At 39.4% G+C, this 26,015-nt stretch overlaps 1 pseudogene; it reads right to left on the bottom strand.

Annotated features, from left to right (window-relative positions):
• Window positions 1-1,361: 1,361 nt before the first annotated feature.
• Window positions 1,362-26,015, bottom strand: part of LOC102438168 — a 44,004-nt pseudogene continuing 19,350 nt past the window's right edge.

The following is a 26,015-nucleotide window of genomic DNA, read 5'->3' on the forward strand; positions in this document are numbered from 1 at the left end:
ATTTTGCTCTAAGGGTTCATTCCAATAGGCCTAGAATTGGCTCAGGTGTGTTGCTGAAGTATGAGATGTATTTCCATAGTACTGACCCTGGGTCAATGAAATATAATGATGCATAGTACTATTTTGTAACCATGGGCCCAAGGCAAGTTTCAGCACATTTTGTGCCACCTTGTCAGCATTGTTTGTCAAGTGAGATTGATGGTTTGCATCTGAATGATGGTTACACCTGATAACAGCAGCAATGTTTATGGTTTGCATAAGGGTTTCACCACTGGGGTTGGTCATATAGCAATAATATGACCAGAAAGGTGTAAGAAGCTCTGGCCAAGGCTTCATCTCTGGACCCATGCAAATGTTGGTGTTCCCTGATCCTATTACAGCTAAGCTGCCAGACTGCACAGGAGAACGAACAGCCGGGCTCTCAGAGGATTCAGAAAGAACGCCTTTATTGCAGAAGCACTAGTGTGGTGACTCAGGGCAATCAGTCTCCAAAGCCTGAGCATTGACTGTAGTGTGTTCTCACGTTAAATAGCCCTGAGTTCTTTGTTTCTTAACTTCTGGGCTCTGTGGCGGGCTTTGCAGCCCCCATGGTTGGAATGGGGGAAGTGAGATTACACCCAAAGGCCTGACCTGGCTGGTGCCAGTGCTGCCAACCCCCTCCAGGGGTTGAGTATGGTTCATGGTTTATGGCCTCTGTAAAATGGTAGTATTCAGGGAAACAGGTTTTGCAAGGCTAGACAAGGATTAACAATAGAAACGGGGCTTAATTATAGACCAGCAAGAATGTGCGTCAGAATACTGGTTACCTGGGCACAGACTCAGCTTTCTAGCCCTCCAACTTACCCCTTTATTTGCTCACAATCTAAGTGATAAAGCAGGACCATTAAGGGAAGATAGTTGGAGCCTGCTTCCAACCTTTCCAGTCCCTTGCTGTGATGCATAGCAGCAAGCAGATTTGTAAACCTTGTCATTTTGGGTTCTGTGAACCTTCTTTAACATTCTAAACTTGTTTGACTGCCATCATTAACACAGCTATTGAAAAGTATATGTAACTGATAAGATTAACAGTTATTAAAAGGTGTATGTGATTGATAAGATTACGTATACTTATCCATTATGTATACTTTTCAATTATTATTTATATTCCTACTGTGTACACTCTTCAAGTTAGACATCCCTTGTCTGAGACTTGCATAACACCATTTAGATTAGAATATGCACGTCAGACAGTTTTTCTAGTGATGGTATATTACAAAGCAAAAAGAGACTATTAAATATAAGGACCGAAAAACATTGAATTCTGAGTTCTTATTTCAGTAACCAGATTTTTTTTAATGTGTAAGCATTTTATTTTAATTATCTTATTTCAGAGTTCTTATTTGGAGAACAGAAAGCCATTTCATTATATATTCATTCCATTTCTCAAAGGCTTCCACAGATTTCATCAAATTCATGTTTCAGAGTTACTCTAGGTGTATTTGTAGATCCAGGTGTATTTGGAGATTCATCATCAATTTAGCTCACTTGTGCTTTGAATCTTTTACAATATTGAAGTCAATAGCACACTGTAAATTACCTAAGCAGATGGGGCAAAGGTCTTAAAGGCCCATAGTCTCATTCTTCCAGGTGGCTGGAGCCTTGAATTAGCCTGGCCAGCCAGTGGCAATGTCAAAGCTCAAATTTGTATCAAATTTCATAGGTTAATCACTTAAAGGATCAAAGAGGCAAAATACATGTGACTTCAGGAAAATAATAGCTATAAAAATTGAGTAGGCACTTAAAGATATTTTCACAAGTTTCTTAACTTTGCAATCATAGTATGGAAATAAAAATCACTGGCAAAGCTGAATATTCTTGGGCTATCTACCAAAGAGCCCTGTCCAAAGACAAAATTCTAAGAGTCTCTTGGGTAAAGACCAATCATTGTTATACTCATGGTGAGAGGGATAACTTGAAATGCAGGCAGGTAGGGCAGGGGTCCAGTGGAAAACAAAGGCAGGAGGAACATAGGCAGTGGCAGACATGGCAGTTTGAGTAGCCTAACCACAGGAACCAACCAAACAGAAATAATAAAATGTTTCTGGACTCAAAGTGGGAGGCATGGGAAAACAAGGGAGGGCCTGCAGTATACAAGGTGTATGAATGTATAGAAACAGAAAAAGTTCAGCATAGGTACAGAAAAACAATACATAGAAACAGGGAAAGTTCAGGTCTGTTGCTGGGCAAGAACAATGAGGGAGATAATCAGGTGACAACACAGATAGACATAGAGCAGGCTTGTAGCAAATATATAACCCTGGACTACAAGGCTTTAACGGGCAGCTCATTATTGGGTCCCCCTCCCCGTGACAGGAGTCTGAACCTGCTTGTATTAAATTTTCTAAACTTTTGCTTAAATCTTCTGGTCTGCAGAGCTCATTCTTAAGCATTGTGAGACATGACCCCGGGAAAACACCTCTGCTCACTGTTCCTGTCATCAAGGATACAGAAGACATTTGCAGATTTCTTTGTTTTTATAAACTTAAGGATTCCCCCCTATATGAATGTGTAGCTTTCATGTGTTGTCACTGAGTCTATATGAACATTAAGTTATATAAACAGGAAACTGTTCTAGAAGTTTTACTATTAGGCCACATAAAAAGGCTTCATGGTAGCCCTTGAGCTATCTATTTATCTATATATATATATATCTATATATAAAAGCTTAAGCGACCACTACAACCAAATGACCGGAATGACCAGAATGACCGGTCGACCAGTCGCTATGATGCGCACTGACCACCAGGGGGTAGACGCTCAACACAGGAGCTTCCCACTGGTGGTCAGTGCGCTCCTACAGCCAACCTTCTGGGGCCCCTCCCCCTGGTTGGCTCCCCCGATTGGCCCCAATGGGGGGGCCAGCCACCAACCTCCCACAGCCCCTCCCCCCAGCTGGCCAACCTCCTGCGGCCCACCCCCCACTGGCTGGCCAACTTCCTGCGGCCCCTTCTCCCAGACAGCCGCCCCCCCCCATGACCCCGATCAGGGGGCCAGCTGGCCAATCTCCTGCTGTCCTTCCCCCTGTCCGGCCAACCTCCCACGGTGCCTCCACCTGGCTGGCTCCCACTAACCGGCTGGCCAGCGGTCCCTACCCACTGCGGGCCGGTTCCCCTATAAGCCTCAATCACTGGGCAGGCCAAGGCACCCCACCCATGCACAAATTTGTGTACCAGGCCTCTAGTTAAATATATTCTTCTCCAATAATCCTGGTGTCCCATAGAGTTCTAATGGACTATATATAAATATTACCTTTCTTCAAAGAGATTATTGGTAGACTGTTCAAAGTCTTTGGGAGGGGTTCTCATAATCTATACATATAAAAGCCTAAGTGGCCAGAATGCTGGAATGACTGGAATGACCAGTCTGACTGGTCGCTATGATGCACACTGACCACCAGGGGGCAGATGCTCAATGCAGGAGCTGCCTCCTGGTGGTCAGTGCACTCCTACAGCCAACCTCCCATGGCCAGCCAACCTCCCCTGGTCCCTCCTCATGCCGGCCAACTTCCCATGGTCCCTTGCCCCATCCACAGTCCCTGGCCAAGCAGCTGGCAGCCAGCAGGAATGCCCCGACCGGCAGCTGGGAGGAAGGTCCTGGCAGGCAGTTGGAAGGCCCCGATTGGCCCTGATCACCAGCCAGGACTAGGGACCCCACCTGTGCATGATTTTGTGCACTGGGCCTCTAGTGGAACATAATCAAATCTGATTGTGAATACAAGGTAATTTGGCCAAAGAGATTACTCTCTGGCTGCAAGTCTTTGTTCATCAATGGTTCCCTACTATCTAAGTTCTTATATGCAATATAAGCACTGGATTCTTTTTTTTTTTAATATATTTTATTGATTTTTTACAGAGAGGAAGGGAGAGGGATAGAGAGTTAGAAACATCGATGAGCGAGAAACATCGATCAGCTGCCTCCTGCACATCCCCCACTAGGGATGTGCCCGCAACCCAGGTACATGCCCCTGACTGGAATCGAACCTGGGACCCCCCAGTCCGCAGGCCGACGCTCTATCCACTGAGCCAAACCGGTTTCGGCAGCACTGGATTCTTTTAGATGAGGGCTGTTTGAAATGTCTATTCAAAGCTATGCATTGTTTGCATAATGATAGGAATGTTCCACTCATACCATTTCCTAAGAAGAGGTTTTATTTTTTCCCAATTTTTTATATTTTGATAAAATCCACATAATATAAAATTTACCATTTTAACTAATTTTAAGTGTATAGCTCAGTAGTATTAAGTACATTCATATTGTTTTTGAAAATATATTTTTATTGATTTCAGAGAGGAAGGAAGAGGGAGAGATAGAAACATCAATGATGAGATAAGAAACAACATTGATCAGCTGCCTCCTAAACACCCCACACAGGGGATTGAGCCTGCCACCCAGGCATGTGCCCTGACTGGGAATCAAACCCTGGCCTCCTGGTTCATAGGGCAACGCTCAACCACTGAGCTATGCAGGCCAGGCCATTCATGTTGTTGTACAATCATCACCTCCATCCATCTCCAGAATTTTTTTTACCTTGTAAAACTGAAGCTCTGTACCTATTATACAGAGTTTTCAACCTTCAGATTTGAGAGACTGAATATACAAATGGGCAATGGCCAGATCATACATAAGAATAGAGCTCTGACCCACAACCTACAGGAACCCGCCCAGGAAATCAACTCTTTGTCTATAGTAAGCTGCCCAGAAAGCCAGCCTGTGCTGCCCCTGCCTATGTTCCCACACGTATGGGAATTCAAACCACTATCTCTATCCAATCAGGAAGGGCCTACGTGAAGCCTTCCCTGTTTTCCCCTATAAAGCTTTCCTACTCCTCTGCCTGTTTTTGAGTCTCTGCCAAAACTCAAGTGACAGTGGCAGACTCCTTTGCTATAGCAAGCTCTGAATAAAAAGCTTTTGAATGTTTCCATTTGGTTGGTATTTCGTTTCCAGTTTAAATGGGTTAAATAGCTGCTCTAAGACAAGATTTATAAGGACCAGTATATTTAAACCTGTTCATAAAAGTGGTATGCAGTGTACCTTCACCTGCCACTAGGCTCAGGATAGCCCATCCACCACCAGATTATTATTTCTTAATCAAGATGTTATCTTCAAACTAGAGGCCCGGTACACGAAACTCGTGCACGTGGGGGAGGGATCCATCAGCCCAGCCAGTGCCCTCTCACAGTCTGGGAGCCCTTGGGGGATGTCCACCTGACGGACATCCTTAGTGCTGCCAGCCATGAGCCCAGCTTCTGGCTGAGCAGTGCTGCCCCTATGGGAGCACACTGGCCACCAGGGGGCAGCTCCTGCATTGAGCACCTGCCCCCTGGTGGTCAGTGTGTGTCATAGTGACCAGTCATTCCACCATTTGGTCAATTTGCATATTAGCCTTTTATTATATAGGATATACATTAGAGTTTCTCAGGATCCTACATGTGGAAATGAGCCAGTAAAAGTAAAGGGAGATAGGAAAATAGGAAGAAAGCAAGAAGAAAATCTGTAAGAGACAGAGGGAGGAAGAGAAGGAGGGAGAGTGGAAGGGGGGATAGGAATAGAGGGAGAAAGGAGTTTTGTTGAGCCTTGGATGGTGTTTTACATAGTACAAGCACTGACAACCAGTTGGCTTTTCGAATTAGAAAACTGCCTATATATCAGAATTTTTTAGTCACAGAACATTAACTTTTAGATATAAACTCTAATATCTGCCTTGAAAAATGAAAAGTTAATATCATAATGCACATTTATTTAGGTTTTCTTTTTCCCTAGGCTGGCAAGTTACTGCAATTGTATTTTCAGTACATCAGAATTGGTAAAAGTTTTTCTTATGTCACATCTCAGAAACTGATTGTTCCTGTTTGAAAAAAAAATTACAAAGCCTCAAAACAAATTTACCAAGTACATGGAAAATTTCCTTATTATAATTTTCAATAAGAAAACCCTGCTTGTGGTGAAATTTTAATTAGAGATTAAAATAAAACAAAATCATCCAAAAACTCATTAATATAGGGATGAAAAATGGATTGCAGATAGTTCCAGTCTCACTATTAGAATATGATGATAAATATGGATTTAGGAATTAATGGACCTTTTTGCAATGTTGCTTCATAGTAAAAACAGTATATAACCGTTTTATTTATTTTTTCCTTTTAAACATTTCCATATGAGAAAATGGGAAAATGATGGAGTAGTTGCCCACGTACAATTTTCACTTGCCCCCCAAATTAGTGACAATAACTTTAGGAGGAAATTAAGACTAAAACATTTCTAACTAAGAGCGAAAGTCTACAATCACCATGTTGGGAGCACATACACCAAATACAATGCAATTTGGTCCCAGTTGAAAAGGATATTGGGAGCTGGCACATAACTGTGTTGAGAATATCCAGCGGAATTTGTTGTGAAGGACTCTGCTGGGCAGCTTTTGTATTGGAGAGACTGAAGTTCTTTGGCTTGTAGCGCTTCTTTCCCAACCACATATCAACAGTGAGAGCAGCAGAGCAGGTAAAAAACAAGGCTGATCAGTATTAGTTTTTGAATTCTGGAAACAAAATGACTTTGCTCCTAACTGAGTTTTCTTTTAAAAATAGATGAGATTCTATTACACACATTCATGTGTGTAACCAGCTCAAAACAACCTTTATGCCAAACTGGCATATTTTTGGGATTGGCAGATTCTGCTCCCTTTCAAAAACAATTGGTCAATTATGAAAATAAATTTAAGAAGAAAGCTAATAACATCGCAAAGCTTAAAATGAAATTAAAAGCATAAATCAGTAGTATCAAATATTATATTAAAAATTGAAAAATCAGTCATATTTAAGGTAAACTAGAGAAAACATGAATTCAGTACAGAAGGACAAAAATGAGAATACTCCTAGGGAGAAAATGAAATGAAAATTAGTATTCCTAAAGCAGAGACTAGGACAAATGGAATTTTTCTTTTAATTACACAGATATAATGAAAAAACGTTCTTAAAATGAAGAAAAACATAAACATGCACAACTGAGTCTCAACACTTAGAAAGATTATTTAATAAACATTAACTATACTCCAAACTTATATTGTGAAGTTATGCAACTCCAATATTAAAAAGTGAATGCCGTAATCACCCAGAGAGAATCATGTTAACCAAGGGAGGGATAGGAAAAAGGTAGCATTAACTGTGAAGGGGTTCACAATAAGTCTCCCCACAATGTGCTACTTGGACATGCAGACTATGTTGAGGTGAAAACAATCAAGGTCCAAACTGATTCAGAACAAGCTTTTATATCCCCCTTAATTGCCTAAAAGAATTTAGATAGAGGGCCTGGTCAAGGAAGAGAACTCACACCAGAAATTTACTATAAAGAATATGGGCTCAATGTGATAAGCTGCTGGTGGTATTGGTTGTGGTGGTGGTGGGGGGGGTGGTGGGCGAGATTCCATGGAGCCTGGAGATCAAATTGCTGTCTGTGTCCCATTGTCTCTGCAGAGCATGAAAGACATTTATTTAGCAAACCTTTGCTCTTCCCATCTTCCTGAAAACGTCTCTCTCCCTTTGGAAGCCCAAGACCCGTACCCCCTTTTCTCCTTCGCTCAAATGGCATATAAGCCTCAATTGTCTGAATGCATGGAGGTTTCCTATTCTTATGGAGCCCCTATAGGTGCATAATTGAATTTATTTTTCTCCTGTTAATCTGTTTTGTGTTAATTAGATTATTAGACCAGCCAAAGAATTTAGACGCACAGAAGGAAATTTTTCCTCCCCAACAACTCTAATTCTGTCTGCAACTGAACTGCTAAATGCCAGTAGAGTAGTTTTTACAGCAGAGTCAAAACAAGAAAGCTCTTATCAGGAAATTCAACTCTAACTCATATTCAACAAGTTAAGGAGATTTAAAAAAATCATCTTGAATTGCAAAGATTCTTCGAGAACAAATTTTTAAAGAATCACTCAGAATTAAAATGACTACCGATTGTATAGATAAGAAGGTCTTTCAAGGTCTAGGAAAATAAATAATGCAAAAACTAAAAAGGCAAACATATATTGTCTCAGTAATTGTGCTGAAGTATGACTATAAATGAAAACAATAAAGACACACCATGCCAATGTAATAAGATATACTATTAATATCAACAAAGATTTCAAGGTAGAATTTATTAAGTGGGAAAATGAACTCATTTTATGATGATGATGACAAAGGATACTATATGCATTTATTGTTACATTTATAAAATAAAGTGCCTATCAATACAAAAAGAAATTTACAGAAACATTAAATTTTTATACCAATGTCTCAATTCTTGATAGATCATAGGCCACATAAAACAAGAATATAAAATCTAAGTAATCTTAAAAGTAACTTTATACATAAGATTTATGTTTAAAATCAATGCCCTTGAAAAGTGTAATAAATTCTTTTTCAGACAACAAAGAAATATATACAGAAATAAAAGACCATATCATATCTCCAAACACAACTGCAATGAATTCCAAAATGTAAATATGATACAGATAAAAACTCTGTGATCACAATGAATTTAAAAAAATCAACAATCATGAGAAGAAACAAACCTAAGAAACAGGTTCCTAAAGTAGTAAGTTAAGAAAATGTCAAAACTTCCATTGAGGAATATAGAAAAAGTAGTGGGAATAAAGACACACATATTAATATTTAAGAGGATGTTCTTTTTTTTTAATTAAATCTTTATTGTTCAGATTATTACAGTTGTTCCTCTTTTTTCCCCCCCATAGCTCCCCTCCACCCGGTTCCCACACCACCTCTGCCCTTCCCCCCCTTCCCCCCACTGTCCTCATCCATAGGTGTACGATTTTTGTCCAGTCTCTTCCCACACCCCCCCACACTCCTTTCCCCCCCAAAAATTGTCAGTCCACTCTCTTTCTATGCCCCTGATTCTATTATATTCACCAGTTTATTCTGTTCATCAGATTATTTATTCACTTGATTTTTAGATTTACTTGTTGATAGACGTGTATTTGTTGTTCATGATTTGTATCTTTACCTTTTTCTTCTTCTTCCTCTTCTTAAAGGATACCTTTCAGCATTTTGTATAATACTGGTTTGGTGGTGATGAACTCCTTTAGCTTTTTCTTATCTGTGAAGCTCTTTATCTGACCTTCAATTCTGACTGATAGCTTTGCTGGGTAAAGTACTCTTGGTTGGAGGTTCTTGCTATTCATCACTTTGAATATTTCTTGCCACTCCCTTCTGGCCTGCATAGTTTCTGTTGAGAAATCAGCTGACAATTGTATGGGTACTCCCTTGTAGGTAACTGACTGTTTTTCTCTTGTTGCTCTTAGGATTCTCTCTTTGTCTTTTGGTCTTGGCATTTTAATTATGATGTGTCTTGGTGTGGTCCTCTTTGGATTCCTTTTGTTTGGGGTTCTCTGCGCTTCCTGGACTTGTAAGTCTATTTCTTTCACCAGGTAGGGGAAGTTTTCTGTCATTATTTCTTCAAATAGGTTTTCAATATCTTGCTCTCTCTCTTCTTCTGACACCCCCATAATTCGGATGTTCGTACGTTTGAAGTTGTCCCAGAGGCTCCTTACACTATCTTCATATTTTTGGATTCTTTTTTCTTTTTGTTTTTCCGGTTGGGTGTTTTTTGCTTCTTCTTATTTCAAAACTTTGACTTGATTCTTGCGATCTTCTAGTCTGCTGTTGGAACTCTGTATAATATTCTTTATTTCAGTCAGTGTATGCTTAATTTCTAGTTGGTCTTTTTTCATAACCTCGAGGGTCTCACTAGATTTCTTGAGGGTCTCACTAAATTTATCGGTGGTCTCACTAGACTTATTGAGGGTCTTACTAAATTTATTGGCGGTTTCTAAAAAATTCTTGAAAAACCTTATAAGTGTGGTTTTGAACTCTATATCCAGTAGTTTGCTTTCCTCCATTTCTGTCATTTGTGACCTGTTTCTTTGTCTCCGCATTTTTATGCTTCCCTGTGTTGATAGAGTGGCTTTCTGTGCTAGCTGTCCTATAGGGCCCAGTGGCTCAGCCTCCCCAATTACCTGAGGTGGACACTCTTGGTGCACCCCTTTGTGGGCTTTGTGCACAGTCTTGTTGTAGTTAAGCCTTGATTGTTGTAGGTATCACTGGGAGGAATTGACCTCCAGGCCAATTGGCTGTGAGATTCAGCTGTGTCTGCAGTGGGAGAACTTCTGTGCTGGAGACACCCTTCTGAGGAAAGACTTGCTTCAGTGGGGCTTTGGTGCTCACTGAGTCTGCCCCGTGAGTGTGTCCCTTATGGATCTGAGGAGTTGTAATCTGGATGGTCCCACTCTGACCACTGGGTACACTGGCTCTTGGATCTCTAAGGAGGTGCTAATTTAGCCTCTGCCTGAGGCTACCCAGCAGGAGCCCAGCTGTGAAGCAATGCAAGCTGCTGTGGGGCCTTGGGCCTTCTTTTGGAAGTTCTGGGTTTCTCTGACCCAGCTGCAATTTGTTAGGTAATGTTCAGATTGCAAAGGGCCAGGCCTTTCATATGCAAAAGCCTCTGTGCACAGCTTGGGTGGGGCGGGGTCTCTGGGGATCAACAGGGCGGAGCAAGCAGCTATGGCTCCTCCTCAGTTCTACCCTAAGAGGCCCCGCTTCTCAGTGTCCCGGTAATCGCTGCAAGTACCTCTGAGAGAAAGCCGCCCTCGAGTTCCGACCCATGCCAGACAGTCCAGTTTCTCCCCGTATGAGTCTGGGTTCCCAGAGACTCGTCTGGAACTGGAGTTCAGAGCAGTCGGGAGCTTGAGTCTCCCTCCTGATTGAAAAAGACAACCGTGTCCTCAGTTTCCAGCCTTTTCCACATGTGCCGAGTCCTCAGCTGCTAGCCCTTTCCACGTGCGCCTCCGTACCTCTGCAGTTTACTTCCACATCGTACCTCCTCTGAGTCTCAGTGTGCTTTTCTCTTTCCTTCTAGTTGTAGAATTTCCACTCAGCCAGCCTTCCTGTGGTTTTGGATGATGTCCGTTTTGTCTTTTAGTTGTATTTTTGAAGTTGTTGTGCGAGGCAGCAATTTCAGGTGTTTACCTATGCCGCCATCTTGGTTTCTCCTTGGATGTTGTTCTTAATAAAATAGAATACTAAACCACTAAGCACTTCCAATAATAATAAACAATAAAAATCAATGACTTCATTTTAAGTCTTAGAAAATAAACAAAATGAATATAAAGAAATCAGAGGAAAAGTATTTATACAGACTTAACACATATAAAAGTGGAAATTTTCTCTTTACAACATACAAAACAGTAGCATTAATAAACCATTTCTAAGAAAAATGCATAAGCTAGCCTAATCAAACGAGCTTAATCAAAGAAAAGAAGCGAAACTAGACGAACCTAAACTAAAACTTACAATATGCTAATTAATATACTGGCAAGCCCAGTTTAAAGTTTTTCATTATCTCAAGTTCACTATCCTCCCCAATAAAAATTATAGGAGAACCAGAGTAAGTTGGAAGTAAGGAGTGATTGGATATTAGTTGTTTCTACATATTACTTTTTAGTCATTGAAAACGTAAATTTTCCTAAGGGTATTATTATTATATGCATAAACTTTGTATCAGATAATATAGTTTTAGTTTATTGTTTAACACAGTTAAAACACACACACACACACAAATTCAACTGCGTAAATATAAAGAATAAAGATCAATTTGCTGTTATCAATCTTTTCAACAATTTATGAATTGGGCAGCATCCCATCTTGCAAGTAGAATGGAACTCCAAGAAAGTATAAAATGGAAGGATTTATTGTGAGGGTTTGGCTGGTGACTTGGACTGTGAAAGAACTCACAACTAAAAGAAGAGTTGTAGCCTGGAGGTCATGAGGTCAAGGTATGATTCCTGGTCAGGTCACATGCCTGGGTTGTGGACTTGATCCCCGGGGAGGGGGGTATAACTGGCAGCTGATCAATGATTCACTCTCATCACCCATGTTTCTATCTCTCTCCGTCCTCTCCTTTCCTCTCTGAAATCAATAAAACTATGAAAAAAAAAGAAGAACAAGAGCTGTAGAGAGGAGGTTTATTTTACTTTCCCAAAGAGAAAGGGCCTGTGCAAGGGCAAGAAACAAAGGGCAGCTTCCCCTTTTAAAGGATAATGGCTGGTGTTGCTGGATGACAAGGAAGGGAGGGGAATTTGGGGCTAGGGTTGAGCAGATATCAGGGAGGTTTTAATTTGTTTTCTCTTCAGGAGACAATCCAGGCAGATATCCTAGAGAGGTGTCTTATCAGTACTTTTTTCCAAGCCTGTAAAACATGCTTAGGACAAACGTTATGAAGAGTTCAAAAGAGGCCTGTTTGAAGTGGATGGGGAAGGGAACTTTCAACTAACTAGAGACTCCTTGGTGCAAATTATCTCTGAGTTGTAAAAATAGCAGGGAGGAGGGGTATTCAAGAATGTAGCCTTGAAAGTAGTTTAGCTTGTCTTGCAGTTTGAAAAGAGGAGCTGTTTGAATCAGAGGAGCTAACAATATTGGGGTTTAATTACCAGGTGTTTCTCATAAAATTGTGGTTGGTTCCAGCAAGAAAAAGAGCTCTTTTTCTTGTCCTAACATTTATAGGCAGAAGGGGGCAGAAAAAGGAACTTCCCAGCAAACAGTAGATTATTTCAGGCAAGGTAGCCTTCCTTTGGACAAGGGCTGGGGTTTTTATGCAGATTGCCTCACTAGTACTGATCAGGTAATTCCAGATTGACTGGCTAATGTTAACATTCCTGGAAGAGATTGGAACTGAAATTAGGTTAGATATTAAGTCTTGGTTTGCTGACATGGTGCTTAGTACAAGTGACTCCTTTTTGGTTCTGTTGTCTTTTTTTCTTTAATACCACCATGGTGGGGGAGTAGTAGGGGTGGAAGAGGTTTTTTTTTGTTTGTTTGTTTGTTTTAAAAAGGAGTACTCTTCCCTCCTGTCCCCCTCACCATTTTGGGATCTCTTGATCCCATTTATCATTAAGTCATGGCTGATTCTTGGTAACTTCTGGCAGGCTAGGAAAGGAGTCATCACAAGGATAACTGACCCTAATCACCATGAGGAGGTAGGTCCGCTTTGTTTCTTAGAGATCTTGAAAGACCAGTACAGACTACTATGATGTTCCTCAGAGTTAGTCTCTTACTGGCTTGTATGGGAAGAAGAGCATCTTAATATATAAAGATTTATTGGTGTAGGTGAGGGAATAAAAACAGGTGCAGAGAAGGTAAATCACACTGCCTGGGAGACAATTTGAGATTTTTCACAACTCTGATGGAGAAAGGCAGTGATTTTCTGTGTTTAGTATGTGAAGGATGGAAGCTGATTCTTGAGATGACTGTAAAATACAGAAAATCAGATGACAAAAATTATCAATAATTTTACTATCTTGAAAAAGTATTTCTACCTTGATACATTTTTATCTGTACTTCTAATGAATACCATTTGTGGTCAATTGGGTATATAATTCTTATTTTTTATTATACAAGTTATTTCTAAAATACGAAAAATTATAATGATGAAAAACCATCACACAAAATTCTATCACCCAGATATAACCATTTATAAATGAAAGGGCGAGGGCTATGCCCTCCATCTTGCCTGTATCCTCCATGTTGGGGCCACGTGCGGCCTTCTTCCCGGAAGCCCAGGCCTCTGCTGGCCATGCCCGGGATTTTAAACTAACCAATGACAATCAAGGGAAGTGCGCGCCATAGATATGACCACATCCTGTGTAACAAGACCCGGCTTGCGCCTGGCCAATCGGCAGAGCACAGTCCTTTCTCCTCCCCTTACTCCAACCCCCCCTATATAACCGGTCTCTAGGCGGGGTTCTCTCTCTCAGCCACTCGGTTTGCCGTGGTGTCGGTGAGTCTGGTGGATGGGGAGCACAAGCTAGCTTGAAATACAGATTCTTATGCTTTTGCATCGGATTGGCTGGCTCCCTGATGTGGTTTCTTGGGAATCTTGAAATCTGGGCATAACAATAAATGCACTCATCATTTTAGTATATTTCTTTACTATCCTTATATTGCATACTAGTGGCCTGGTGCATGAAATTCATGCGTGGGGGGGGGGGTCCCTCAGCCGGGCCTGCACCCTCTCCAATCTGGGACCCCAATCCCTGTGGGAATGGGCCTAAACCGGAAGTCAGACATCCCTCTCGAAATCCGGGACTGCTGGCTTCTAACCACTCACGTGCCTGCCTGCCTGATTGCCCTTAAACACTCTGCCTGCCGGCCTGCTTGCCCTCAACTGCCCGCCCCCCGCCAGCCTGCTTGCCGCCAACTTCCACTCCCCAGCCAGCCTGATCACCTCCAACTCCCCCGCCCCCCGTCGGCCTGCTCACCCCCAACTGCCCCTACACCGGCCTGCTTGCCCCCAACTGCTGCTCCCCGCCAACCTGATCACCCCCAACCCCAACTGGCCCCCACTGATGGCCTGCTCGCCCCCAACTGGCCCTGCCTGCCAGCCTGCTCACCCCCAACTGCCCCCCCACCAGCTTGATCACCCACAACTGCCGTCCCATCCTGGCCAGAACACCAACTGACCTCCCCTCTTGGCCTCTAACCACCTCTACCTCTGCCCTGACACCATGGCTTTGTCCAGAAGAACGTCTGGAAGGCCTCCTGGAAGGTCTCCCAGTCTAACTAGCATATTACCCTTTTATTAGTATAGATTTTTATAGAGTTTACATCATTGAAAATATATTAGATTTTTCAAAAGAGTTAACTTGGGAATATTCATAAATCCTATATTGAAGATTTCTATTTTATTTATTTTTAAAATATGTTTTTTATTGTTTTGAGAGAGAGAGGTAGAGAGAGAGATTGGAACATGGATGTGAGAGAGAAACGTCAATGGGTTGCCTCCCATACCTGCACCTACCTGGGATCCAACCTACAACCAGACCAGGAATCGAACCAGAGACCTTTTGGTGCACAGGATGATGTTCACCCAACTAAGCAACACCGGCCAGATTTAAAATATGTTTTACTATGGTTGCAAATATCAAAAAATTTCTATATGTGACACGGCACCAGAGTTAAGTTAGGGTTTTTCAATATGCTGACACGCCGAGTTCAAAAGGTTCGCCATCACTGCCCTATATTGAAGATTTTTAAGTGGTAGGTACAATAATTAATTAAATAACAAAAATGGCTCAACTCATCCAATACAATATTTAAAGTTGCAGAAAATCATTACATATCTCTAACAAGAGTGAGACTATTATAATTTTATATGCAAGCATGCTTTTGTGGAGATAGAGCAAACTCATTTGGAGTACAATTTCATCCAGCAAAGTCTCCAAAAACAGTTTAGTCATTATTACCAATTACTGATTTAGGACAGCAAGAGTAATTAGTTTATGTCATCCTAAAAAAAGGACAAGATTTTTCCACTAAACTGTGAGATGGGAGACACATGAGAAATTGAACAGAAGAAACAAAAAGCCTTCTAGTACTAGAGCAATCCTGTAATTATTGTGGGGAGATAACTTCAGCAAGCATTGAGAGACATTCACTTTGAGCTGCAATAAATCATCCAGAGACACATTGCATTCAGGGCATTCAGTCTGTTAAGGAAAGTCAATTGATGTCATGAATTAACTAGTCTAGAATTTAGTATTAATTAATTTTGGGGAAAGTCTTCAAGTAATATTTTGAAGAAAGATGTATGGATAGTGTATTTTCTAAACTTTTAAATTTTTAATAAATTATTATTATTATTTTGTTGTTGTTAATCCTCACCAGAGGATATTTTTCCATTGATTTTTAGAGAGTGGAATGGAGGGGGAGGGACAGAGAGAGAGAAACATTGATGTGAGAGAGACACATTGATGTGAGAGAGACACATTGATTGGTTGCCTTCCACATGTGCCCAATCAGGGCAGGGGATTGAGCCTGCAACCAAGGTTATGTGCCCTTGACTGGAATCTAACCCAGGACTCTTCAGTCTGTGGGCTGAATGATGCTCTATCCACTGAGCAAAACTGGCTAGGGCAGTGGTTCTCAACCTTGGCTGCACATTAGAATCACCTGGGAATCTTTTTAAAATCCTGATTTCTGGGCCTCATTCTCTGGAAATTCTGTTTCTTTGTTACTAATGCTGTGGCCCCAACCCATAACAAAGAAACAGAATTTCCAGAGGATGAGGCCCAGAAATCAAGATTTTAAAAAGATTCCCAGGTGATTCTAATGTGCAGCCAAGGTTGAGAACCACTGGGCTAGGGCTAGGGGTTAAATTATTTGTCTCTATGAATGAAAATTAATTTATCTCAGTTATGAGATTCTCAGGTCACCACATTTTTCTTCTAGGACGTCTAAAATGTATCAATTCGTTGTCTTCTAGTACCTCATATCGGGAAAAGAAAAGTCTAAAGGCAGTCTTGTTTTCATTCTTTTCTAGGTAATCTTTTCCCTCTGTCTTCCTGGATGTTATAGACTTTTACATTCAACTTTGTAATGTATCCCATTTGACAAAGTATCTAGATGTAGCTTTCCTTACATTGATTTTACTGGTGTTCAGTGACTGTTTTGATCTTCACCCCATGCCATATTTTGTTGTTGTTTTGTTCAAGAAACTTTATATCAATTATAACATTGATTAATTGTTTACTATTTCTTTATTTGTCTCTTCACTATTTCTATACAGTGGGGCCTTGACTTACGAGTTTAATTCGTTCCGTGACGGAGCTCGTAACTCAAATTACTCATATGTCAAATCATAAAGTGAACGAGTGAGACACGTGATGCTGGGCTGATGTTGTGGCGTTCACTGTGACGTTCGCTGCACCAACTAGCGGTGGGGTATCTGAAGCTGGCTCGTAACCCGAATTTTAGCTCGCAACTCAAAGCAAAAAATCGGCCGAGAGACGGCTCGTATCTCGAAAAACTCTTTAGTCGGGACACTCCTAAGTCAAGGCCCCACTGTAGTTTGTATTTACATTACCCAACGTTGTCAGCACAAACATCTCTGTATATAGCAATCTTTGTCTTTTTCTCAACCTTTTAGAAATTCTCAAGCACCTCAGGAATAATAGAGTATTACATTGAAAAACCTGGCATTACTGCTCATCAGCACTGACTTGGTTCATATTGCCTAATTCAAAAATTGTTGTGGAAATTAAATAATACAATAAATATACAGCAAAGGTGCTTATCATTGAATAAATGTATGTGAATAGGTACAATATTGTATATTCTGTTCTTATTTTTTTCTAAAATAGATTTGTGAAATGCTATTCAATTTTACTTGCCCTGTAATCATTTCTTATTTTTAACTTTGTTTTTTTCATCTAATTTTATCTACCTCTACTTTTAGTTAATTTTGCTGTCTTTTCATTTGAGCCTGGTAAATTCTGGCTTTCTCATACTTTAGCACATAGCATTTGTTTTCTTGTATTCTTTCTGAATTCCAAGTATTTCTAAAATGTTGGTTGAATTAATGTGGGCTGTTATTTCCAAATGTATGTTATATCTTTGAACTTTCAGGATTGTTTTCCTTCTTCATAAGACTATACTTATATAAGGACCACTTATCTTTGAGATGGGTTACATTAGAGGCAAGGAATTTATACTTAATTCGTCCAGAAACTCGCCTTCCAGATAGACTAAGCTGTTTACTCCTCAGCTCAATTTTATAGCTCCTTTTCTAACAGGAACAGGGAGTCAGGGAGTCAAGTTAACAAAAAAATTATTATTATTTGCCCAACCAGCATGGCTCATGGGTTGAATGTCAACCTATGAACCAGGAGGTCACACTTCAATTTCCGGTTGGGTCATATGCCTGGGTTGTGGGCTCGAACCCCAGTGAGGGGTGTGCAGGAGGCAGTCGATCAAACATCATCATTGATGTTTCTAACTCTCTCTCCCTTCCTCTATGAAATCAATAAAAATATATTTAAAAAAATATTATTCTTTAAATAGTCATGACTATTACATTCTAGACTAGTGGTTCTTAATCAGTGGTGATTTTGCCACCCCTACCCCCCACTCCCTACCATGGATCATTTAGCAATGTCTGAAGACATTTATTGCTGTTTCAACTGGGTGGAGGTGGGTGGTACTGTCATTTAGTCAGTAAGGGCAAGAGATAGTACTACACTTCCTACAACACCCCACAACAAATAATTATCTGGCCTCAAATGTGAGTGATGCTGAGGATGAAAAACCCTGCTCTTGAGGACATTATTCTCTCCTACCTTAATTATTTTAAGGGGAAATTTTAGGAGTTCAGATACTTGTATATGAGCAGGAACTATGAATCCACATAGATTATTTTTTCCTTAGGAAATTTTCAGCCTGATTGTGCAGATTCTGACAACAATTCAGTCCATTTCAAACTGTCAAAACCTTTGGATCAAATACTTTATTGAAATCTTCAACAGACAGGGTTTGAGAGATCCAAGTTCATTTTATTTTAAATAAAATTTCTGTGAAGTATCAGAAAATTAGGCAGGGAATTCTCAAAGAACTGAAATGCCAGTTTGGCTGGAGAAAACACTTCAAAAGTGACAAATAACATCTGAGCTCAGACATGCTAACCTGAGGAAAAAAGTAAAATCTTCTCTGAACTTGTTCTTTTTGAACAGCTGAAGTGTAAAAAATAGCTTGACTTTTATCTGCTAAAAAGATAAAAAAGCTTTTTAACCAAGTGATGAAGAGACAAAACAAGTAAAACTATTAACTGATAAATAAAATAGATTTACTGAAATCATTTGAGGCAAGTCAAAATAATTTCTGCTTTAAAAAAAAATCTTCTTCCTTATTTGCTCAAACATTAGTTAGAATGATTTGGTATTAATTTAAGCAAAGCAAGCCCAGAGGGAGAGAAGAAAAGAAGAAAAACATGAGGAAAGTGTAAGGCTATGATGTCAGAATTTACATGGCTTTAGAGACAAGTAATTTAGTAAAATAAAATAAATACTGGAATCATCCTATTTAATAAAGAGGGAATATGCCAATTGACCCTCATGCTGTCGCAAAGATGGCAGAGCCCACAGCAATAAGGAGGGAATATGCTAATTGACTGCCCCACCCTCAAAGATGGCAGTGCCCACAGCCACAAGATGGCGGCGCCCAGTCCCCTCAGCTCCATTGGGGCAGCAGGTGTGCGGCAAGGCCGGGCCCGGCTTTGCCATGCACCTGCCTCCAGAGTCCCTCAGTCCCCTCACCCCCCTAGCTGCCCAGGGCTGGCCTAAGGCACAAGCAATCCTTGAATGGTGGCTGCTCAGCCAATGTCCGAGGCATAGGCAAGCCTTGGATGGCAGCTGCCCAGCTGCCCAGGGCTGGCCTGAGACGCAGGTAAGCCTCTGATGCTGGCTGCCCAGCCGCCCAGGGCCGCCTGAGGTTCAGGTAACCAGGGCTGGCCGAGGCTTGCACGGCAGGCAGTGGCAGCAGCAGAGGTGTGATGGGGGCATTGCCTTCCCCTGACCGCTAGGTCGCCTCCTGTCCCTGAGGGCTCCCGGACTCTGAGAGCGGGCAGGCCGGGCTGAGGGACCCCCCCTCCAGTGCATGAATATTTATGCACCGGGCCTCTAGTATAAATATAACCAGAGACACACACAAAAAAAATAAACAATAGACAGGTGCGGCGGCAACGCGTGCGGGACCCGCGGTGGGAGTCAGGGCCCCGGGCGGGCGGGCACGGAGCGGGGAGGGGGGCGGGTAGAGAAGAAGAAAAAAAAAATAAAAAAAAATAAACAATTGACACAATGTCATTTGTAAAAAGAAAAATTCCCCCCAAAATCCTTCTAGCAGATAGAAATACTTAAATTAGTCATTAACAAGGAAGATTGCATACAAAGTAGATTGTGAGAGTTTATGCTAACTCAGAATTGGCCATGTATTGGAATATCCAGTATTATAAATGTGTCAAGCCTCCCCAAATTAAACAAAGGGGGCTTCGACTGGCCTATAAGGAATACTTCGTTACAGTTGCAAATACATCAAATATAATTTTAAAAATCAATGAGTTCATAATGTTGCTAAAAAAAATCCTATAATCATCATTGCATGCAAGGGAACAATTTCATTGCTCTGAAAACGAATAAATTAAAGGAAATAATTCAAATTTATCCCCCATTTCCCATACAAACTCTATGCCAGAGTAATCAAATACTTGATGAAGGAAGTTCTTCTTCATAAGAGAATTTCAGCTAACAAACACAGAAAGAAGGATAATATTATAAAATTGGAATTTTAAAATCTAATAAAATGATGAAAGTAGCTAATAAACTTCAGTGGATGCTCAATCTTTCAGGTAAGGTTGTGATGGAAACATTTATAATGGAGGGGATAACACTGATACCACATGAACTTAGTGATTAAGTGACTAGTCTTAGTAAAACTGGTAGATGGACTATCCTACATTATGTGTCAACTGATATGATACAATAAGAAATATACAGTACCGCCTATAAGATATCTTGTCAAAATATTGTTCCTGAATATAATAAAGCTCATAGATCTATCTGAAGTTTACAGGAAATACAAAGGGTGATATGTAGAACAGAAAGTGAAGGCATACAATGAGATAAGTCAAATTTAGAATATAGGTCTTTTTACAGAACAAGTGACCTGGTTTATCCAACAAATCAATGGCATTAAAAAAAGTGAGGTTATCATTACCGACTAAAAGAGACTTTAGAGACCTAGTAACCAAATATAATGTATGGAATTTATTTGAATTCCAATTTAAAAGAAAAGTATTTTAAAATCACGTTTGAGATCATCTGGAAAACCTGAATATGGATTAAGTATTAGTTGATATTAAGGAGTAACTGTTAATTATGCTGTGTGATGATGGCATGGTAAATGTGTTATCACAAAGACCCAGATCTCTTAGAGACCAAGTGAAAAATTCACAGTTGAAATGACCTATCTTTATTTTATTTTTAACTTCTCCAAAAAATTTTTGCTTACACACATACACACATACATCAGATATATGGGCATTGATTTCCACAGAGTATCACCAGACAATTGTTAACAGAACAACACTAAGTTTGCTCAAAATCATTTCAGTAAGGAGAACACCACTGATATAGTCTTAGCAGTGTCTCAAGCTCAAGTGGTTTGAGGCGGGGAACTGAGTGGGATTGGACAAAATTCATAATGTACTAATTTAGGGCTAGTGGACACAGGAAAGTAGCAAGGGCCTTAAAGCAAAGTTTTATAAGTAAATCATTATTTAATAAGTAAGCTCTTTGCCTTGATGAACAGATTATGATCTTTGATAAGCTGATTTGTAGGAATTTCCTGAAGCAAATAATAAAGTTATTTACTAATTTATAGCCTTATGTTTTCAGAGCAATTGTTTCCCAGAAAGAAAACAAAGCAACTAAGTCATGCTGATATTGATTATCTTAGTTATCAGGAAATGAATAAGATTTGGAAAATGTTAACTGTTGAGACTACCGACGAGTATAAAGAGTCAGTTGATTTTACTTTTTCTATAGTTATATATTAATTTGAAAATTGCCATAATGGAAACCTTTTAAAAGGAGCAGTAATGTTGGGGTCCTCTTCTTTCACAAAATCTAAGGAAGCCACTCAGTTACAGATACACATTTAAAAAACTAAAGAAAGAATTTTCTACAAAGAATTGGACAAGAAAGGGACTGGATAAATATCAGGAATAATAAGAAACTCCTTACATACTAATGAGACGATTAGAAAACGAGAAAGTAATTTTATGATGTGAATGTTTTAAAATTAAAACACCTGCAAATTGGTATTTTAGCTAATTTTTAGTACTTGATATATACCAGGTATTCTGCTAAATGCATAACATATATTTCATTTGATTCTCACAAAACTGTGAGATAGAAATTCTTAGTAGCAGCATTTTACAGTTGACTTTACTGAGCCTCAGCAAGGTTCAGTTATGTGTCCGAGGACATAAAACTAGAAACAGATGGAATAAGATTCAAAGACAACCTCTTCTGGCTTCAAAAAGTTTAACTTCACTAAGTGGAATGGAGGGGTTTTTCCTAAATCATCATTTTCTTTTCTTTCTTTCTTTCTTTTTTTTTTTTTTAGGGAGCAGCAACCTCCTACGTCACATGGAAGCCAGTGCTTCTGAATGTGGCCAGCATACTTTGAGAAAAAAGTTTGATGCCAAGACCTATCGAAAGAGAACAGAAGTAACTCCAGATAAATGGTGTTTATGCTTAAATGCTCAAGCTGGACAAATGCATTGCAGCTGAATTTCAGTTACAGCCTTGATAAATGGATGAGGGTCCCTGACTTTGAACTACCAGTATACTTAGAAGCACCTGCGAATGTGGTCATTTGTCAACATTACTGCTTATTTTGGTTTTAGATACACAAGCAATGTGCTCATGCACTGACATTAGTGCATACAAAATGTGCAATCTATCATCATCATCAACAAATATTTACGGAATGCTCACTGTGTTTGAGCTGGTTTCAGAAGTTGCAACGGGAATTTATTATATGGCATGGAGAAACCATCCTGTGTTTCCCCTTTCTTTCCTTTTCTGCCATATGTAATGTTTCTAAGAACTGAATGTTGAGAAAATATACTTACCCATCATAAATCTGATAATTAAAAAAACTGAAAATACCTTTTTGCTCCCTGATGTACATATGTGTGTGTGTGTGTGTGTGTGTGTGTGTGTGTATTTGATTTCAGAGAGAAAGGGAGAGGGGAGAGATAGATAGAAATATCAATGATGAGAGACAATCATTGATCAGCTGCCTCTTTCACCCTCCTTACTAGGGCCGATGACTCAGCAACTCTGGGCATGTGCCCGACCTGGAATCGAACCGTGACCTCCTGGTTCATAGGTTGACACCAACCACTGAGCAACTCTGGCCGGGCACTCCCTGTTATACTTTATATTGAGTTCAAAATATCCCAAAGTCATGATTCTTTTGCAAACAAGGTGAGGTTTTAAAATCTGACTTAAATGGTTGATCATTCAGGCATTAGATTTGTGATCATCACTGTTTTGCATTTGGGAAAAATGGAGAGAAATATAAGAGATATTTTCACTTAAAGATCTTGCCAGATATAGCATGCTGTTTGAGTAGACATGTAAAGGAAAATGCTTGTTGGTTTTCCTCTGGGCACTTAAATTATAAACATTTCCTGAATCAGTACTCAGTTCTGCGATGGTTTAGATCTCACAAACTTATTTATTAAGTATATATTATTTTTAACTGATGTGATTCTTATACAAAAAAAGGAAAGTGTTTTAATTTCATTTTTGCAAAGGAGATATTTGTAATAGTTTTTGTTTCAAGTATGTTGTAATTCATCTACTTTTGAGCCGAACTGGTATTGGTAAAGGAAAATGGATAATTGTGTTACTAGGCAACATATGCTAACTAATAATTTTAGTTTTATAAGTCATTAGCAATTAACTTCCCTCACTGTACTTTAAATAAATGATTGCCAACTCATATCTAACAACTGGAAGTGGAGAGAGTGGATCAAAAATTTTAATGTATATTTTAATATTTCTTTAAGTCTTCAGTACAGTATAAACACCACCAGTTAATGATTCACATTGATTATAATATTCTTTTAAAACTAGAAAAGTTAAAATATACAACAACATGACATATTTGGACTATACCAACATTTCCTATTTTGTGTAAGGTCAGAGGTTTAAATCAAAATATCATAGTCTGTTAGCTTTTGAAGGCTACTTTTGACTAAGAAGAGAACAGCAGATAAAATCAGCAATACCCATACCTGCATAATCAGATAAGTAATAATAATGGCTATTACTTATTGAGCTCTTAACTTGCACCACTCATTTTTCTAAGTGACTTCCATAATCTATGATCATATGGGGTAGGTACTGTTTTTCCTAATAGGTAAATGAGGAATCACAAAGTTCAAATGCTAGTAGATGGAGGAACACGAAAGTAAAAGTAAAAATAGGTAACTCTAGACCAGTGGTTCTCAACCTTGGCTGCACATTAGAATCACCTGGGAATCTTTTTAAAATCCTGATTTCTGGGCCTCATTCTCCGGAAATTCTGTTTCTTTGTTACTAATGTTGTGGCCCCACCCCATAACAAAGAAACAGAATTTCCCGGAGGATGAGGCCCAGAAATCAGGCTTTTAAAAAGATTCCCAGGTGATTCTAATGTGCAGCCAAGGTTGAGAACCACTGCTCTAGACACTGGTTTTGGCCACTATGCAATATTTCTTTAAGTATCAGCAAGGTGGTACCTACAAATCCGAACAACAAATACACACTGGCTGAGCAGGCAAGGACCAACATGATATGAGAAACCTTTACATAAGCATATGACAACCAACCATTTACATTTTTCAGTATTTAATTATAAAAGTCTTAAGCATACAAAAGATTTTAAAGAATCATACAATGATTCTTTATTCATAAAGCTAGAAACGTTCACCACTTAGATCTTACAAATCACATTTTGCTTCATCACATTTCTCTCTATCCATCAGTCCATCAATCCATCTTATTTTAAATCTATTTTAAAGTAAGTTCAGAACTTTGATTTTTGCCACTATACTAGTGCAGGGGAAACAATGGAGGGCCTGTTTAGAAAGGATGTTAGAAAACTTATTTTTTTCAAGATCATACCACAAAAAGGCACTTGTTCTTAATTGTCTATTAAAGATCAGTCATTTAATTTCTAAATCTATATTTTGCCTCCAAATATGCAGTTGTGAGGATTTAATGAGATAAAAAGATATACAACACTTACTACTCTAGGTGTTCAATAAATTATAGCCAAAATAATGAAGCTAATGAGAAAATACAAAAGCAACTAAGCTTATACTGAATTGAATCAGTTGATACACTAAAGAGCTTAGGATAAGACAAAATAATCCTCCAACCAGGGAGAAGATAGTATTGGCCAGATGTTTTATATCTGTATCTAGAAATGTTTGAAAAATTTTAGGATATTAGAATTAATCAAGTAAAATAAAGATGAAAATAAGATCAGAATCTATTTAGGATTATGAGAAGAAAGTACAAAGAAATATTAACAGATGAATATGTTTACCTAGTTCTCAATGAAAACAAAAGCATTTCTTCAAGCAACTGAGTTAATACAGTCCAAGTACATTGCTCTTGGGGGAATCTTAAACTGGAACACCCAGAATAACCAATTATCTCTTAAACTGTCATTATAATGTGGATTTTGTGAGCAGTGCTTTTCTCAAGTCCTTAAGGACATCAATTAAAAGCTAAACATGTGCCTAAAATGCAAATAAACAATTACTTACTGCAAATATTTTAGCTCTCCAGATAAGTAGATAATAAATATACCGTATTTTTCCATGTGTAAGACGCCCTCATGTATAAGATGCCCCGTCACTTTTCCAATCCAAAATTAAGAATTCAATATTTTCAACATAAAACAGAACACATTTTTATTTAGTAACTACCACAGGTAATGTTCATATATCAGTACTATGATATATGCAGCATATCACTTTATTCAGCTTCTGTTGCATCACTGCTCTCTTCTTCATCACTATTAGTTCCAGATGTACCAATTTCAACTTCTATTATATCACTGCTGTCTTCTGAGTCACTGTCTATATATGTGAGATCATCTTCATAAGCTGGTGGCATTTTCTGAGCTAACTGTGTTTGTGTTCTCATGGCCAACCCTTCTCTCCTCATGAAATTGAAGCACCATTTTGCATTTCCTGTAAAATCAACAATGTTCATTTAGCTTGCAAATGACACACATTAAGCCACTCTGGCGCTGCTCCATAATCCAAGTCTTAAGCCTCTGCTCCAAGTTTGCCCATTTTTCTGGTTTTCTTCTTAAGGCCTTCTTCTTTTTTGGCATTTTAAGGAGTTGTTCTTCCTGTTTTCTCCGCTGTCTGATCATATACTCAGTGGGTGGAGGTCCAAATTGTCTCTCTGCAGCTCTATGTCCATGCTCTTTTGCACAGCTGATTACATTCAGTTTGAATAAGACAATCGCTAACCCGTATTTATCTTTTTATTTTTTGACATCTTTATGGGCTCAGAATGCTCAGA

The sequence above is a fragment of the Myotis lucifugus genome, unplaced genomic scaffold, assembly GCF_000147115.1.
Source record: "Myotis lucifugus unplaced genomic scaffold, Myoluc2.0 scaffold_20, whole genome shotgun sequence".
In the NCBI taxonomy this organism is placed as follows: Eukaryota; Metazoa; Chordata; class Mammalia; order Chiroptera; family Vespertilionidae; genus Myotis; species Myotis lucifugus.